Raw genomic sequence first — 15,342 nt, 5'->3', positions numbered from 1 at the left:
CTTACTCATACTCTTAACTATTTAATAATTGTCACTCACAACCCCTCTACAATCTGCTGCTTCCAAGTAGAGATATTTTTAGCCTTTTAATAATACACAGTCTCCTCAGTTCCCAATTAGTATTTGAATAGAGAGTTGGGCTTAACACATATTTGCAAATGCTGAGCTCTGTTATCAAGGTGAAGGAGAAGCAGGTGGTGTCCCACAGAGTTCCAGGTACCCGTCTATTTGAGTCCGAATTTCACCCACTTTCTTAAAACTCAGATTTTCCCCCATGTAGCTCTCTAAATTTAGATGTCCTGCATTCATGTAGGCAACCTACAAACAGCACTTCCATGAACACATTCTTTTTTGATACACCATATTGGTACTATTTGGATACAGTACATGGTTGGATTCCCATATCCATGATTTCACAGTTTTCACAGGTTATTTTGTAGTAGAATATTATTTTAAGGTATGTTACTTTTGTTTATGCTGCATTTGTTTAACTCTGTGAAGCTGTGTTACTGTGTCTAAAACACCTGACTGGTCTAATAAAGATCTGAACGGCCAATAGCAAGGCAGGAGAAAGGAGAGGAGGGGCTGGCAGGCAGAGGGAATAGATAGGGGGAGAGATCTGGGAGGAGAGAGCTAGGAGCCAGAGAAGGAGGAGGGCTCCAGGGGCCAGCCACCCAGCAAGCCAGAGTAAGATTTACTGAAATAAGAGGACGGGAAAAGCCCAGAGGCAAAGGGTAGTCGGAATAAGTTAAGGAAAGCTGGCAAGAAACTAAGCCAAGCTAAGGCCGGGCACTGATAATTAAGAATAAGCCTCCGTGTGTAATTTATTTGGGAGCTGGGTGGCGGGCTCCCCAAGAAAAGAGCAAAAAAACCCCAACAACATTATTTAGAGTCCTTTCTCACTGGGCGGTGGTGGCGCACGCCTTTAATCCCAGCACTCGGGAGGCAGAGGCAGGCTGATCTCTGTGAGTTCGAGGCCAGCCTGGTCTACAGAGCAAGTTCCAGGACAGCCAGGGCTACACAGAGAAACCTTGTCTCGGAAAACAAACAAACAAACAAAAGAATTCAAGGCTGTCCTTGGTGACCGGGTGAATTCCTGGTAGATGGGGACACAGGAGATCCTGACTCCAAACAACAGTAGCAAAACAGAACCACCAAAGATCTGATTGCTCCTGTCAGGATGGCTAGACTGAGATTCATAGCCCGAGGCTGCAGGTGATAAACCTGGAATTTATTAACAGATATGTAGCAATGCTAAGAAGCCCAGTCATTTGAACCTGTAGGTTCTCTCAAGGCAGCCAGGTTCAACACTGTCTCACCTTATTATAAAAGGGATTTATCTCATGGAACATGGTGGTATAGGTCTGTAATTCCAGCTTTGGTTCTCCATAGCCTTAAAAAAAAGGGGGGAGGTGTCTCTTTTAAATATGTCTTGTATATTCATTTCTGATATCTATTTGTTTTTTGGTTTGGTTTGGTTTGGTTTGGTTTTGGTTTTTCGAGACAGGGTTTCTCTGTGTAGCTTTGCGTCTTTGTTTTTTTTTTTTTTTTTTTTTTTTTTTTTTTTTTTTTTTTTTTTTTTAACATGTCAGGTTTTGTGTTAGGCGAGGACTCTGCCATGGAGCCCCTCAAAGCATTCTCTTTTAAATGTTTCCTTTTCCTGGGCTTGTGGCCCATTCCTGTTTTCCAGCACTTAGAAGGCTGAGGCAGGAGGGCTGCCCCAAGACTAGTCTGGCCTAAGTAGTACATTCCAGGTGATCTGGGTTATAGTGTGAGCCTCGAGACCTTGCCACACTCCAAGAGTATAAGCACTAGTTCCTCCAATCCAGTGATGTGTGCTTCTGCCAAGCAAACGTGACTGAATTATAGGCAATTGTCAAATTACAGGAAACAGCGTCTAGAATATTTCACATACTCATTTTTACCTTTCTTCTGAAAGATTAGCCAGGCAGTCAGCATTGTAAGCCTCAAGGTAGCAGAGCTGAGTCTCCAGACTGCTGAGGATCAGAAGCGACAAGCAAAGCCTTCTGTCCCATATTGGCCTGGGAAGGCTCCAAAGGAAAGCACAGGAGACGGCCGTCCGAGCCTCTCTCTCTCTCTCTCTCTCTCTCTCTCTCTCTCTCTCTCTCTCTCTCTCTCTGCAGTGCTATTTTAAATATGTATGTCATCACAGCTTTAGCATCGAGCCTTCGTAGCCATACACAAGATTCAGCATATATGAGAAGTGGGAGACGAGGCCAGAAACTTCACGGGCATGGGTGTGACAGCATCGTCGTCGCCGTCCCTGACAGTGACATTCACGTCCGTCCTTTCCGACCCTGCCTAGCTTCCCCTTCTCTTTCCATGACTACCCTTCATAGCTCCCTAAGCTACACTTAGAGCCAGTTGGTGAAGGACTGAGACATGACTCCATTTAAGAAAGAATCAGGCAGCCAGGATGGTGGTATGTGCCTGTGCGTGCAGCACCTGGGAGGTGGAGGCAGGAGCCCGGGTTTAAGGCTAGCCTGGGCTACATGATAAGAAACCCTTTTTTGGAAAAACCAAACAGAAAAATCCTAGGACATAAAGCATGGCCTGTGCCGTCCAAAGACACTGTCAATTAGACATCGATATAAATAGTAAGAATTACACGAAGTAACAGATTGGTTCTTGTTTTTCTAGCTCTGGAAGTGGTGTGAGGATAACCTTGATTGACTGGTGTGCAGTACCTGAGGAAATTTTCAGTAGAATTAGCAGACAGCTTTTTTCCATCAGAAATATGAAAATGAAATTGTAAAAAAATGAGAATGAACACATGTAACTTGGTGCCAACTTTATTAATGTACAAAAACATTAGATAATCATTGCTCCTTTTTTAAAAAATACTTTATAAAAGTCACAATGTCTGGAAACATTAGTGTAAGAAATAATTTGTTTTTTAATTCATATGTGAGTAAATTAATTTCAATGTCTTAAAGACTCGGTGATTTGTAAACAAAATAGTATAGTCTCATGGGATGTGAATGTCATTTTATCCCCCCCCCCCCCCCCCCCCCCCCCCGCACCCAAGGGTTCAAGATTTTTTTCTGAATTTTTGGCCTGAGAATGATTATCTTTAAAAATACCGTAGTTGATGGTGGGGGAACATGCTACACCCCAACATTCCGGAGGCTGAGAGAGGGCCAGCCTGGGTTACATATGGAGACCCTGCACCAAATAAAAGAAATATAATAATTCTACGCACTGTTTACTCCACATGTTACTGTGACCTCAGTGCATTCACTAGACCTTTAGTTGCTAATAAAAGCCACTCACTAAAATTACCCAACAGAAAAGGGATGCAGGTAGGGGGTGACACTGTTCTCAGCAAAGAAAGGGACCCTGAGCCGTGGGCCACCGGGACTCCAAGCAATCCCTGGACCTTGTTCACCGCTGCTTGGTGAAGTGTTGTGAAATGCAGCCATGAGAGACCACGCTGCTTTTGGTCTCCCTAGAGACGTCTGCCCTGTTTCATCCACATGGCCGAATACAGATGCTGTACAGATCCCCGCATAGATGTCCTAAAACCAAGGTCATAGGAGAAACTGACGGCCTAGTCAAGGTGAGTTTCCAAGAGGAAATTCCTGCTGCGGGCCCAATTGGCAGGGGCTAACAGGAGCACCTAAGTTCACCCCCAGGAAATAAGGGGAGGGGTACATTTTACGAGAAATACTTCCTAGGCGAGGATGGCTCCAGATCTGAGGAGAAATCCAGTCAGTCATTCCTCCAGGACTTTCTGTATTTTCTGTGTGTGTGTCTACAGAAACAGAATCGGGAGAAGTCCTCATTAGCACAGTACTACAGAGTAGGCACCGTCGTCCTTACATTGTAGGGGAAGTGAAGCGGAGTGGTTAAACCACCTGCCCAAGGTCATGGTGGTGAATGACCCTTCTTGAGTTCAACTTCAAGCTACCTGGCTCCCAAGCCTGATGTGTTTTCGCTTTACCCTCCGGTCCTAGTCTGGGCTCTCCTTTAAGCATGAGTGTAAGCAAGATGTGTTGGGAGTGTAACCCCAGGAAACAGATCCCGGGAAAAAAAATGAATGGCCCCTACAAAGAAACCAAGCCAAGCCAATGACCGCTTTAGATTGGCGGTCACTACAAGCACCTGCTCCTTGGTCCCACAGGAGCATCTGAGGGACTTCAGGAAGCACACCTTGGAATTGGGGACTCTGGAGTCAAGCTAGGGGTCACTGTCCTGTGGGGCCCTGCCCAGCGTCAGTGGTCACAGTGACCACTTCCAGATCGTGCACAGCCGAGTGCCCACTGCTTCTCCTGGGAATCCTGGGACAATGGTCCTGGGACTGGAAATGAGCTAACAGGGTCACAGGGTGCCTGTCAGGCTCCATCTGCACCAGCCGAGGAGGCGCCTGTGGGGAGGGGGGGCCTGGCACTTCGAGGTGGTAACATTGAGAATGCGGGAGGTGGTACCCAGGATGTCAAAGAGGCGCAGTTTGAGCAGTTGTAAGCAGAGAATGGAATGAGAATCTTGAACATGGCGCACATTCATTCATTCACCCATCCATCCATCCGTCTGTCCAGTCACCAGCTATTGCAAGGAGTTATAGAAAGGGCCAGAGGAATTGCTATGAATCTCACTCGGTTTCAGATACCACGTAGAAGGAAATGAACTAACACGGTCAATGCTGGCATGGCACGTTTTGTGGAGGCACAGAAGGTGCCTGTGTGCGTGCCGGAAAGTCCTGGTCTTCCTTGGGGATTAGCCTTGAAGGGTAAATAAAAACCAGTTGGAAAGAAATGTGAATATTGACTTTGTACTCCAATTAAAATTTAATATTTTGATATTAAATCCCCCAAATGTCATCACTGTATTGCAGCTACGTAGGAGTAGCACTATTTTTAGGAGGTAGGTGCTGAAAAACCTCGGAGGAAAGAGTCATCCTGTCTGCAGTGAGCTCAAGTGATTCAGCAAAGTGCCCTCGTCTGGGAGGGAAGAGTGTGGGACACAGATGTGACATGATGTCAGCAAGTGCTTAACATAATTCAAGGGTGTATGAATGCTTATTGGACAGTCGTCCCTTAGTATTCAAGGGGATCGATGCCAGGACCCCTCACTGCTCCCGAGATCCAAGGATGCACAAGCCTCATAAAATGATGTTATTTGCATAGAACATACACCCATCTTCCTGTCTATTTTAAAATATCTTGGGGCAACTGACCATACCTTATGCAATGTAAATATTATCTAGTATTTTGCTCTGTTATTTACAGAACAAGACAATAAACTGTACATGTTCAAAGTAAATGGAATTATTTTTCTGAATATTTTCAAACTGAGATTGGTTGAATCTGTGGATGTGCAACCCAGGAATAGCAAAAACTGGCTGTACTAATCCTAACAACCTTAAGCATTTCCAAAAAAAAAAAAAAAAAAGTAGCAACAGTCAGAAATGGACAGAGCAGAACTGTCGCGAGAAGATTGGTTCAAACACAGTTAGGGTAGGAAAGACAGAAACTCTGTCATCCTGCTGGAAAGCAGTCAGAGGTAAAGGAGAAGGGCAGTATGGAAACCACACAGGGTAGAAGAATCAACAGGACCAGTCAGCTCCGGACAGTCAGCCCCCTCCATGGCACTACAGGCAGAAATGCGTAAATGAGTGGGATAGAAGTCCCTTAAACCCAAAAGGAGGGTCTGGACAGGGTGGTGAGTCACCAGACTGCTTGAGGGCTGTGCTCATACACGAAGGAGACCGGTTGATGTGTCAAGAGTCTATTTATCTCTCTTCTCCAGCCCTTACAGTTTGCCCTACAGTCGGTTTTCGCTACAAGTTGGGACTTGTGTTTTATAAATCACCAGAATAGACGGTGAATTTTTTTCTTCCATTGCCGATGCTCATGGGAAACACGCTGTGTGTTTTGTTAATGTCTCCTCCCCGAAGGCTGAGCGGTTGGTGAACATCTGTCTGCTCACACCTGTTGGGCTGGTTTACACGGCAGTCTGAAATGAACACATGCCAAGATAGTGGCGTTCAGAGTTCCTTCACTTTCAGAAACCTGTCAGAGGGATCCGGGACCAGATATTTCTCCCACCGTCTAGTTCATCATCTCATTTTAGGGAGAGCAAGTATTTCTTAGTAAATTTAATACATGCAACATGAAGTTAATGAGCTTGAAAACTAGGAAGTATTAATATTTCATACAACATGAATTTCCAAATGTAAAAATTCCCTCCTGGGACTGAGTCTCCAGCCCAGGAGCAGGAACAAGGAGTGGTCCCAAAGCCAAACCAGGCTCCCCCAGACCCTGTGAACACTCGGGCAGAGCAATAGGTGGCCTGGTGTGTCATCACGGGGTCCTCGGGTGGGAGCAGCTCTTCTGCTGGGTGATGAGCTAAGTAAAGGTAGGTGAACAGTAGGCAGTTGTGGAAAGAGAATCCATGTCTAAACCCTTCCTTGACCTCCCTGCATGCTGTGAGGGAGACCGGATGTGCTCATCCCCCAGCCACAGCACAGATCGCGTTGGGATAGCTAGAACCTTACCACCCACCTCCCCGGTCCTAGGATTTAGCAGCACTGTGCCAAAGGCCCTGGCTCCTTAGTTTTTACACACAAGCAGATGAGCCTACAGAGGGAGCTTCCTGAAATGATCATAGCCCCACCTCCACCCCCAACCCCCACCTCCTCCACCCCCACCCCCCACCCCCATAATCATAACCGCAACAGTTGCATTTCAGCCATAGGGGGAGGGGGATGAGACCAGGTCTCACTATATAGCTCTGACTGGCCTGGAAATTGTTATGTAGACTAGGCTGGCTCAAACTCACAGAAATCCACCTGTCTCTGACTCCTGAGTTCTGGAGTTAAAAGACATGTGCTACCATGCCCAGCAAAAATCAAAGAATTTTTAAAAATTGTTTTGTGATTTGGGGTGGTAGATCTTTTTTTTTTTTTTTTTTTTTTTTTTTTTTTTTTTTTTTTTTTTTTTTTTTTTTTTTTTTCAAGACAGGGTTTCTCTGTAGCTTTAGAGTATGTCCTGGAACTCACTCTGTAGACCAGGCAGGCCTCAAACTCACAGAGATCCTCCTGCCTCTGCCTCCCGAGTGCTGGGATTAAAGGTGTGTGCCACCATCGCCCAGTAGGGTGGTAGATCTTAAACGTGTGCAAAAAGAGGACTGTGAGTGAACACTTTAAACCAAGAGACAGGAGTGTCAGTTTAGTGGAAGTCAGCCCAAACAAGGGGAGAGCTAACTCTCCTAAGAAGCTGGGTCCCAACCAATGGCGTTTTTTATTTTTCATTTATACATAGGCTTTGCTTTTGTGGGGTGCAGTGATACTTCAATATATGCATGCAAAGTATCATGATCAGGTAGGGTGTTTAGCATTATTATCACCTGGAACATTTATCATTGCTTTGTGTTAGGAATATTCGAAGTCCACTCTCCCTGTTATTTGGAAATACGCAGCTAATTGCCAGGTCATCCTTGTCCTACTTGGCTCTCGAAGATTAGGAGTTTTCATCACGTAGCCCCACAACCTGTACTGTACTCGTCCTTCTCAGGGCTTTTTAAATGGCAGATACACACTCTTAACATACACATTTCAGTCCCAAGGATATGAATATGAACATGCAAAATAGCCTAACCTCACTTGAATTTGAAGTTACGTTTATTACTAAGGTGATATTTCAGGATCTGCCAGATAGACGGCTGTCATGTCTGTGTTAGCGTCCCCTCACTGACGGGACACCTGTGGTAACCAACCTTAGATGGAGGAGAAGTTTATCTTGTCACAGTTTGAGAGGGTTCAATCCCTGTTGCTTGGGTTCTGGAGCGGCGGGGTGCATCATAGTGGTAGAGAAGGCCTGTTCTCCTCATGGCAGCCAAGAAGCAGAGGAGGGGACTGTGGTCTCAATACCTGCTCTAAGAGAACACCCCAAATTGCCTGCCTTTTCTACTAACACCTATTTCCTAAGGCTTGGTTCCATCTGCCACGGTCTTAGTCACTTTTCTGTTGCTGTGAAGGGACAGCATGACCAAGACAACTTACAAAAGAAGGCGTTTAACTGGGGACTTGCTTACCGTTTCAGAGGGTTATTAGTTCGTGATCATCACGGTGGGGAGAGTGGCATCAGGTGGGGAGGCATGGCGCTGGAACAGTAGTTAAGAGCTCACAGTTGATCCACAAGATGGAAGCAGAGAGAGAGAGCCTGAGCCTGTCATGGGCTTTGCAATCTTAAAGCCCACCCCCAGTGACACACCTCCTCCAATGAGGCCACACCTCCTAGTCCCCCTTAAACAGTTCCACCAACTGGTGATCAGACTCTCAAACATAGGAGCCTAGGGGGCCATTATCATTCAAACCTCCACAGCCAAACAAACCAAGGCCAGCAAGCAGAGCTTTAACAATGGGCATCTGGAAGACATTCAAGCCTGAGTGATAGCAACACCTTCTCTGATTCTTCATATTTCATTAAGACTGAAATCTCATACCACAGGAGAATGTTGCACTGTCCCTTTTATTTTGTACGTGCTAGGCAAGGGCTCTACCACCGAGTCACACCCCAGCTCAGGGACAGTGTTAACAGGGACTGCTTCCAGCTCTTCGCTACCTCAGGTCAGCATTTCCAAGACAGTGGTCCACTGACCTTGGGACAGACACCAAGGAGTTAGTATTCAACACAGAGCAAAGCTCTGTAGGCACCTGCTTCCGTGAAGCGATATCTACGTGTCCCTCAGCACAGAAGCTGTAGATCTTGGTTGGCATTTTATTATAACTCAATAGAAACACTGAGAAGTAAGCAAGAATAATTTGGGGGAAAGAAGGGTTTCTCTCACAAGTATTCTGGAAGCAATACATTTTCTTTTTACGGTGTTTATAATTTATCTTTTAGGAAAGAGGCTTATAGATCTTAATGTAACTGATATAATAATCGTAGCCTGTTAGGACATAAAGAAAACCACATGAGGGACGTCAGAGCTGAGCAATACATGTTAATGTCACTGTCCTCAAAACTGGGCTAGGGAGACTCTTCAGTCAGCAAACTGCTCACCACACAGGTTGAGGACCTAAGTTCGATCCCTGAATCCGCATTTTTAAAAAAGCCAGGCATGGTGGCCTGGGCTTGAAATCCCAAAGTAGGAAGGCAGGGACAGAAGGATCCTTGGGTCTCACTGGCCAGTCAGTCTAGCCTAGTCAGGGAGTCCCAGGGCAATGAGGGACCTTGTCCCAAAAAGTAAGGTAGGTAGCATATGGGAAACAGCATGGAAATCGACTGCTGACCTCCACACGCACCTGTGCACGCACACGTGTGAGTGCACACACACGCAGGCATGCACCCACCCACCCAGACCACAAACTCTGAGGCTCTGGAGCAGGGCTGTGGGTGTGGCTCAGCGGCGGCGAAGCCTCCACCTAACTTGCCCGAGCCTCTGAGTTCCATCCCCTGGGTCTCTTGTTTGCTGACCCCATAACCCCTGAAACCTCCTGAGATGAAGAAGTGTTTTGCATCTGCAGTGTCCATCATCAGGTGGCTGTGACACCATCTGAAATGTGGCCTGTGGGATGGAGGAGTTAGCTAGTTTTCATCCAGGTGGCCACACGTGACTCACGACTGCCAACCAGGACCCTGCAACTTTCCTCTTCTTTTACGACTTACCATTTAGGGCCCAGACAAGAGGATTCCTTTTTGGGGGATGCCGACTGATTCTCCATGGAGAAAATGTGTAAATACAGCCATCTAGTCACCCCCAGGAGCGTGGCTGGTGCTTGGCCTCTCCATCTGAGATGGCGTTTCCCGGGGTGCTCGGTCAGCACTTTGAACACTGCTATAACTTCTCCCGGTGTGCATGTGTTGGGAACAGAACTCCCAAGTCCCACAAAAGGTACTTGGAAGTGAGGCCTCTCCAAGGCGGCCAGGATTCGATGAGGTCACAAGGACGCAGCTCTTTGCTGAGATGAGCGCCTCAGTGAATGTAGTTGCTTGCTTTCGCCATGCGATACCCTCGGGTCTCGTTTTGGTGTTTTCTTTGAGATGCCTCTCTTTAGAACGCATGGCCCTCCTGCTTCAGTTTTCCTAGGATTTCAGATGCGAGCCACCACACGCAGCCCACACCCCTCATTACGGTGACGGGTCCTCACCAGATGCGCTCACTCTGATAATGGACGTCCCAGCCCCAGAACGACATGCTAAGTAGGTTACCTGGGCCACGGTACTGAGCTGCAGCAAAAGAAAACAGAGCAAGACCAAGGCCTTACTCCGCATTATGAGGTAGCCAAGGGTCTCTGTGTGTGGTGGCCAGGGGCCCAGACAGAACGGAAACCGGTACAAACAGGAGAGAAGGGGAAAAGCCAAGACGGTGCAGAGAGCATGGGAGTATCACTTGAAAACTTACGGTGTGAAGACACCGCACCCCTGAGACAATGTAAGGGGGCTAGTTAAAGGTGAGACTCGTTTTAGCTCTATATACATTATAAATAGGGTCAACAAAAATGCCAGCAGAAGGACTGAAAGAAGTGGAAATGTTCCCAAAGAAAGAAAAAGGACATAATAGAATGGCGGGGTGGGTGGAGAGTCGGCTGGGCTGTGAAGAGGACTGGAAGCTCTTTCGGAGGACCTGGGTTCGGCAGGAGTAGCTCCAGTCGCAGAGGACCCTGATGCTCTCCTCAGGCCTCCACAGGCATCACGTGTGCACATGCTGCACATACATACAAACGGCTAAATGTTCATGCACATAAAGTAATGTTTTGTTTTTGTTTCTTTGTGTCGCCTTGGCGGTCCTGGAACTCGTTCTTTAGGCCAGGCTGTCCTGGAACTCAGAGATCCACCTCCTGAGTGCTGGGATCAAAGGTGTGCGCCACCACTGCCCAGCTAAATATTTTTTAAATGGATACTGTATGCTCAATGTAGATTAACAGAGTTTCAGAAAGAAAAATAGACAAATTTTAAGGAGAGAGAATTATCGAAGAAAAACACTTCCAGAAACTTAAAAAGTAAATGTTGAGATTAAAAATGCCTGCTGAGGGATGTAACTCGGTGAGAACACTTACCTAGGCATGTGCCAGGTCCCAGGAAGAGGAGGGAGAGAGAGGGAGAGGAAGAGGAACAAGTGGAGAAAGAGAAGAAGAAACAAAACCAGGCTAAAAGTGTTCACCGAGGGGCTGGAGGGCTGGAGGTGTAGCTCAGCGGTGGAACTGGCTCTTAGCGCTCTTGAGGCCCCGGGTCAAACCTCCACCATCAGCTAGGAAAATAACCACGAGGGCCCTCCCCCTCTCCACTGCAATGCTGAGGTGAAGATGTGCTCCCACACCCAGCAGAATCGCACACGTGTATTCAAAGACCAGGTGCGAACACATTTGTGCAGCCCTGCCCGGAACAGCTAAAGCCTGCCGCAGTCAAAAGTCCATCAACACTAAAACTGGGCAAATTAATTGTAGCATGTTCACGTAATGGGTCAGGAATGGATGAACTGCTGCGCCCTGGGTGAATCTGACAGGCTTAATGGGAAATGAGAGACAGGAACCAAAAAGCACGTTTGTGATTCCATGTCTACAAAAAGTCAAAAGCAGACCAGCAAGTCCGCAATGCTAGACATGACTGACAAGTAGTTACTCAAGGGTGCGGAGTGGCCGCTGCGGGCTCTTGGTAGTGTTCTATTACACAATCCGATTGCTTGTTTTTGTAAAGATCCGTTGAGTTGCTATTTATGACCTGTGCTCTCCTCTGTAAGCATGTGCTCTTTCAATAAAAACCTTACACGTTTTAAAGTGCAACACATGATGGTAAAATTTGGAGCCAGTTCCAAAGGAGACTAAAAGCTTTGGGTGCAGCTGGACAGGACAGCTGAACAGAGGCATCACGGCAGACTAAGGAGGAAGAGGGGAAGGAGAGAGAGAGAGAAAATGAATGAATGACTTAGAACCTTGTGAAGGTGATATTGGAAATGGAAAGATATGAGAAATGCCTGTAATTTTGGGGAGCTTGGAGAGTTATACCTCACCTACCAGTGGGCCAGTAAAATAAGGGTATTTGGGAAGAGACGGTAAAAAATTTACTCAGCTAAAATAAACCCTTTCCTCCCCAAGTAGCTTTTGTTGTTGTTGTCTTTTTTTTTTTTTTTTTTTTTTTTTTTTTTTTTTTTTTTTTTTTTTTTTATCATGGCAATAGAAACCCTAAGATACCTGCCTTCTTGAGACAATCACCGTGGCCATCCTTAGGCCATTTTAGAGATCCAAAAATCTGAGTATATTTGCTTGTTACATGCACAATGCTATAAGATCAACAACATGTTTTAAAAGAGGTATTTTTATTTCCTGAGTGCCTGTGTATATAGGTCTGTGAACCACATGTGCAGTGCCCACAGAGGCCAGAAGAGGGTATCAGATTCCCTGGAACTGGAGTTACAGACAGTTGTGAGTCACCTTGTAGATGCTAGGAATTGAAACTAGGTCCTCTGTAAGAGAAGCCAGCACTTTTAACCACTGAGCCATCTTGCCACCCACTCCACCCTCCCATGACAAAATTTTAGAGATATTAGCTTTACCCCACCAGCAATTTGTCATGGATACATTCTTTACAATTCACTGTTTCCACTTTAAAAAAAATTTTTTTAAATTGTCCGTGTGTGTGTGTGTGTGTGTGTGTGTGTGTGTGTGTGTGTGTGTGTGTGGAGAGTTGTGTGTGGAGGCCAGGGACAACTTTCTGGAGTGAGTTATCTCCTTCCACCTTTACGTGGGTCCTGAGGATTGAACTTAGGTCATCACAGCAAGAGCTGTTCGTCACCGGGCCATCCCACCAGCCCCGCGGCTTCCCTTTTTCAGGTAACGTTTGTGTAACTTCACAAGCGGGTTCTGAGCAGCCGCAGGCAGCCAGCGCCGCCTCCCAAGTGCAATGCAGTTAAAAACGAGGAGACGCACAGACTAGTCCTTTGGTGGGTAAATATGGTTCCTCCCTCCCACACCTCAATATTTATCTTCTGTACGTTCCTAAGAAGGGAAGCCGTGGGATGGGAGAGCCTCGCCGTGTTCCTAATTGTGTGATAGAACTTTCCTTGCTGCTGTCCCTCTGCTTTTACTGGCTAGCTAGTGGCCAGTGGTCCAGCATCACCCGCCTCACAGCCATCTGCCAGGAGACCATCCCTTCGTGTACTGCTGCTGATGGGGGTCAGACCACGTCCCTGCACTGCGGCACGCTAGGCGTCCAGCTTGGGATCCTGTTTTGAGAGCACATAAGGATGCACCTCTGCCAAGTGTCGCCTGTCCCCATGTAAGGTGGTCAGAGCACTTAAGCCCACCAATGATGACTTTCCGTGGATGTTCTCTAAAAGTCATGAGCACTTGGCTTGCTTTTCAGCTGTTGTTGGTGTGAAGTGGTGTGGGAGGAGTGGACAGGGTTGGAGTCTGCAGAAGGCGTCCATTGCTGGAGATGAAGAACTCAAGGTTTTTGTTTTTGTTTTTGACAGTGTTTCTCTGTAGCCCCAGCTGCCCTGGATCTCGCTCTGTAGACCAGGCTGGCCTCAAACTCACAGAGATCCACCTGCCTCTGCCTCCCGAGTGCTGGGCCACCACCGGCCAGGCAGAACTCAAGCCTTTTGACGTTAGACACCTTTAGCTCCAACCCTGACCATATGACCTCGAGAATCTAGGTCCCTGGATCCGAATTCCTCTAATAGAGTAGGAAGAGGGTACCATACATTATTGCTGTGATTCTACATAATGGCTGTTACAAGGCCCCGTCAAGATAAACGTTTGAGACTAACCTGGATTTAACAGCCAGTTCCAGGCAAACTGGAGTCTCACTTCTTTGCATGGGGGAGGGGAGGAGGAGGAGGAGGAAGGCGGGGCCAGTATGTTGTCAGGCACAGGGTCCGAGCTGAGTTAGAGCTGGCTTGCCGGCTCCTTTCCCGCCACTTGTGTGTCACAATGTGTCAGAGCCTTCTAGTCCATCTGCGTTCAGATCTGCCAGATGTCAAGGTGACACTGACCCTGGGGAGGAGGGTCAGGTACATGAACAGTCCCACTCGCCCTCATCCCGTGCCCTGCAGCCAGCAGACCCCTGAGGCGGTGGCGCTCCCTCCTTGACCTCAGATACAGGGGGGCGGGGGAGGGGGGACGCTGGGTGGGCAGACTTTCACTAGAGGAAAAAAGATTCCTTCCTCGCTGGCTGAAGGGCAAGATGAGAGGTTAAGAGCACTGGCCATGGCCTCGCCTCTGGTCGCGCCTTCCTGTCTCTGGGGGAAACCACAGCAACAAAAGTCCTCTGAGAATGGAGCTTCATTTGCAGAAAATGGAAACCAAGAACCCCAGACCCTGGCTGGCTCCCTCTCTTGGCTCACTTCCCAGGTTCCTCCCCTAGCTCCCCGGAAAAGATGCAGGTGGCTGATCCACACTGGTCCCTGCACCCACAGCAGTGTGGGCTACAGGTTGGAAAGGCCAGCTCTCTGCCCCAGTCCAAGAACACAGGCAGGCCGAGTTGCAAACCTTATACCGCCAGAAATGAGCAGCCAATGGTGGCGGAGACTTCACCTGGTTGTGATCTGATATACTGACATAAAACAGTGCCAGGTGCTTCTAGATCTTTCCAAGTAAACCAAGGGAAATAAGATGATCAGGAAGGCAGGGTGCAGCGAGGGACCGTGGGGCTTTGGGGTCGGAGAGGTCAGGAGCCTCTGGGTTGTCTCCAAACAAGTGGAACAGCTGCGGTCCCTGCTCTCCTCCTGTAGTCGGGTCTTGCTATGAGCCAAGCGACGCCCCTTCTTTGTAGACGCCGTCTCCCAGCAGCCCTATAAAGCCAGCCTATTATTACTCTTGTTTTGTAGATGAAGAACCTGAGCTGAGTTAAAGGATGCACCTACAGGGATCCCAAATCTCATTTCTCTGATGAGTCTCAGCCTTTATTGCTCCTCTACAAAATGAGAATTGAACAAATTACTGGGGCTGGAGAGATGGCTCCGGGGTTAAGAGCACTGGCTGCTTTTGCAGAGGACCTGGGTTTAGTTCCCAGCGCCCACCCACAGGCAGCTCACAACCATCTGTAACTCCAGTTCCTGCAGACCTAACACTCTCCTAGCCTCTGAGGATGTGGCAGCTCATGGTGCACATGTATACATGCAGGCAAACACGCTACACATAAAGGAGTTTTTTTGAGAAGGGGGTTGTTTTGTTTTGTTTGTTTTTCGAGACAGAGTTTCTCTGTGTAGCTTTGGCACCTTTCCTGGAAATCACTCTGTAGACCAGGCTGGCCTCGAACTCACAGAGATCCGCCTGCCTCTGCCTCCCGAGTGCTGGGATTAAAGGTGTGCGTCACCACAGCCTGGCATAAAGGAGATTTAAAAATATGCATTTTTAAAATGCTGTCTCGGTTGGGGATT

This window comes from Peromyscus eremicus, unplaced genomic scaffold (genome assembly GCF_949786415.1).
Source record: "Peromyscus eremicus unplaced genomic scaffold, PerEre_H2_v1 PerEre#2#unplaced_1851, whole genome shotgun sequence".
Taxonomy (NCBI): domain Eukaryota; kingdom Metazoa; phylum Chordata; class Mammalia; order Rodentia; family Cricetidae; genus Peromyscus; species Peromyscus eremicus.
The sequence above is the reverse complement of the archived record's forward strand: the minus strand, read 5'-3'. Positions refer to the sequence as shown.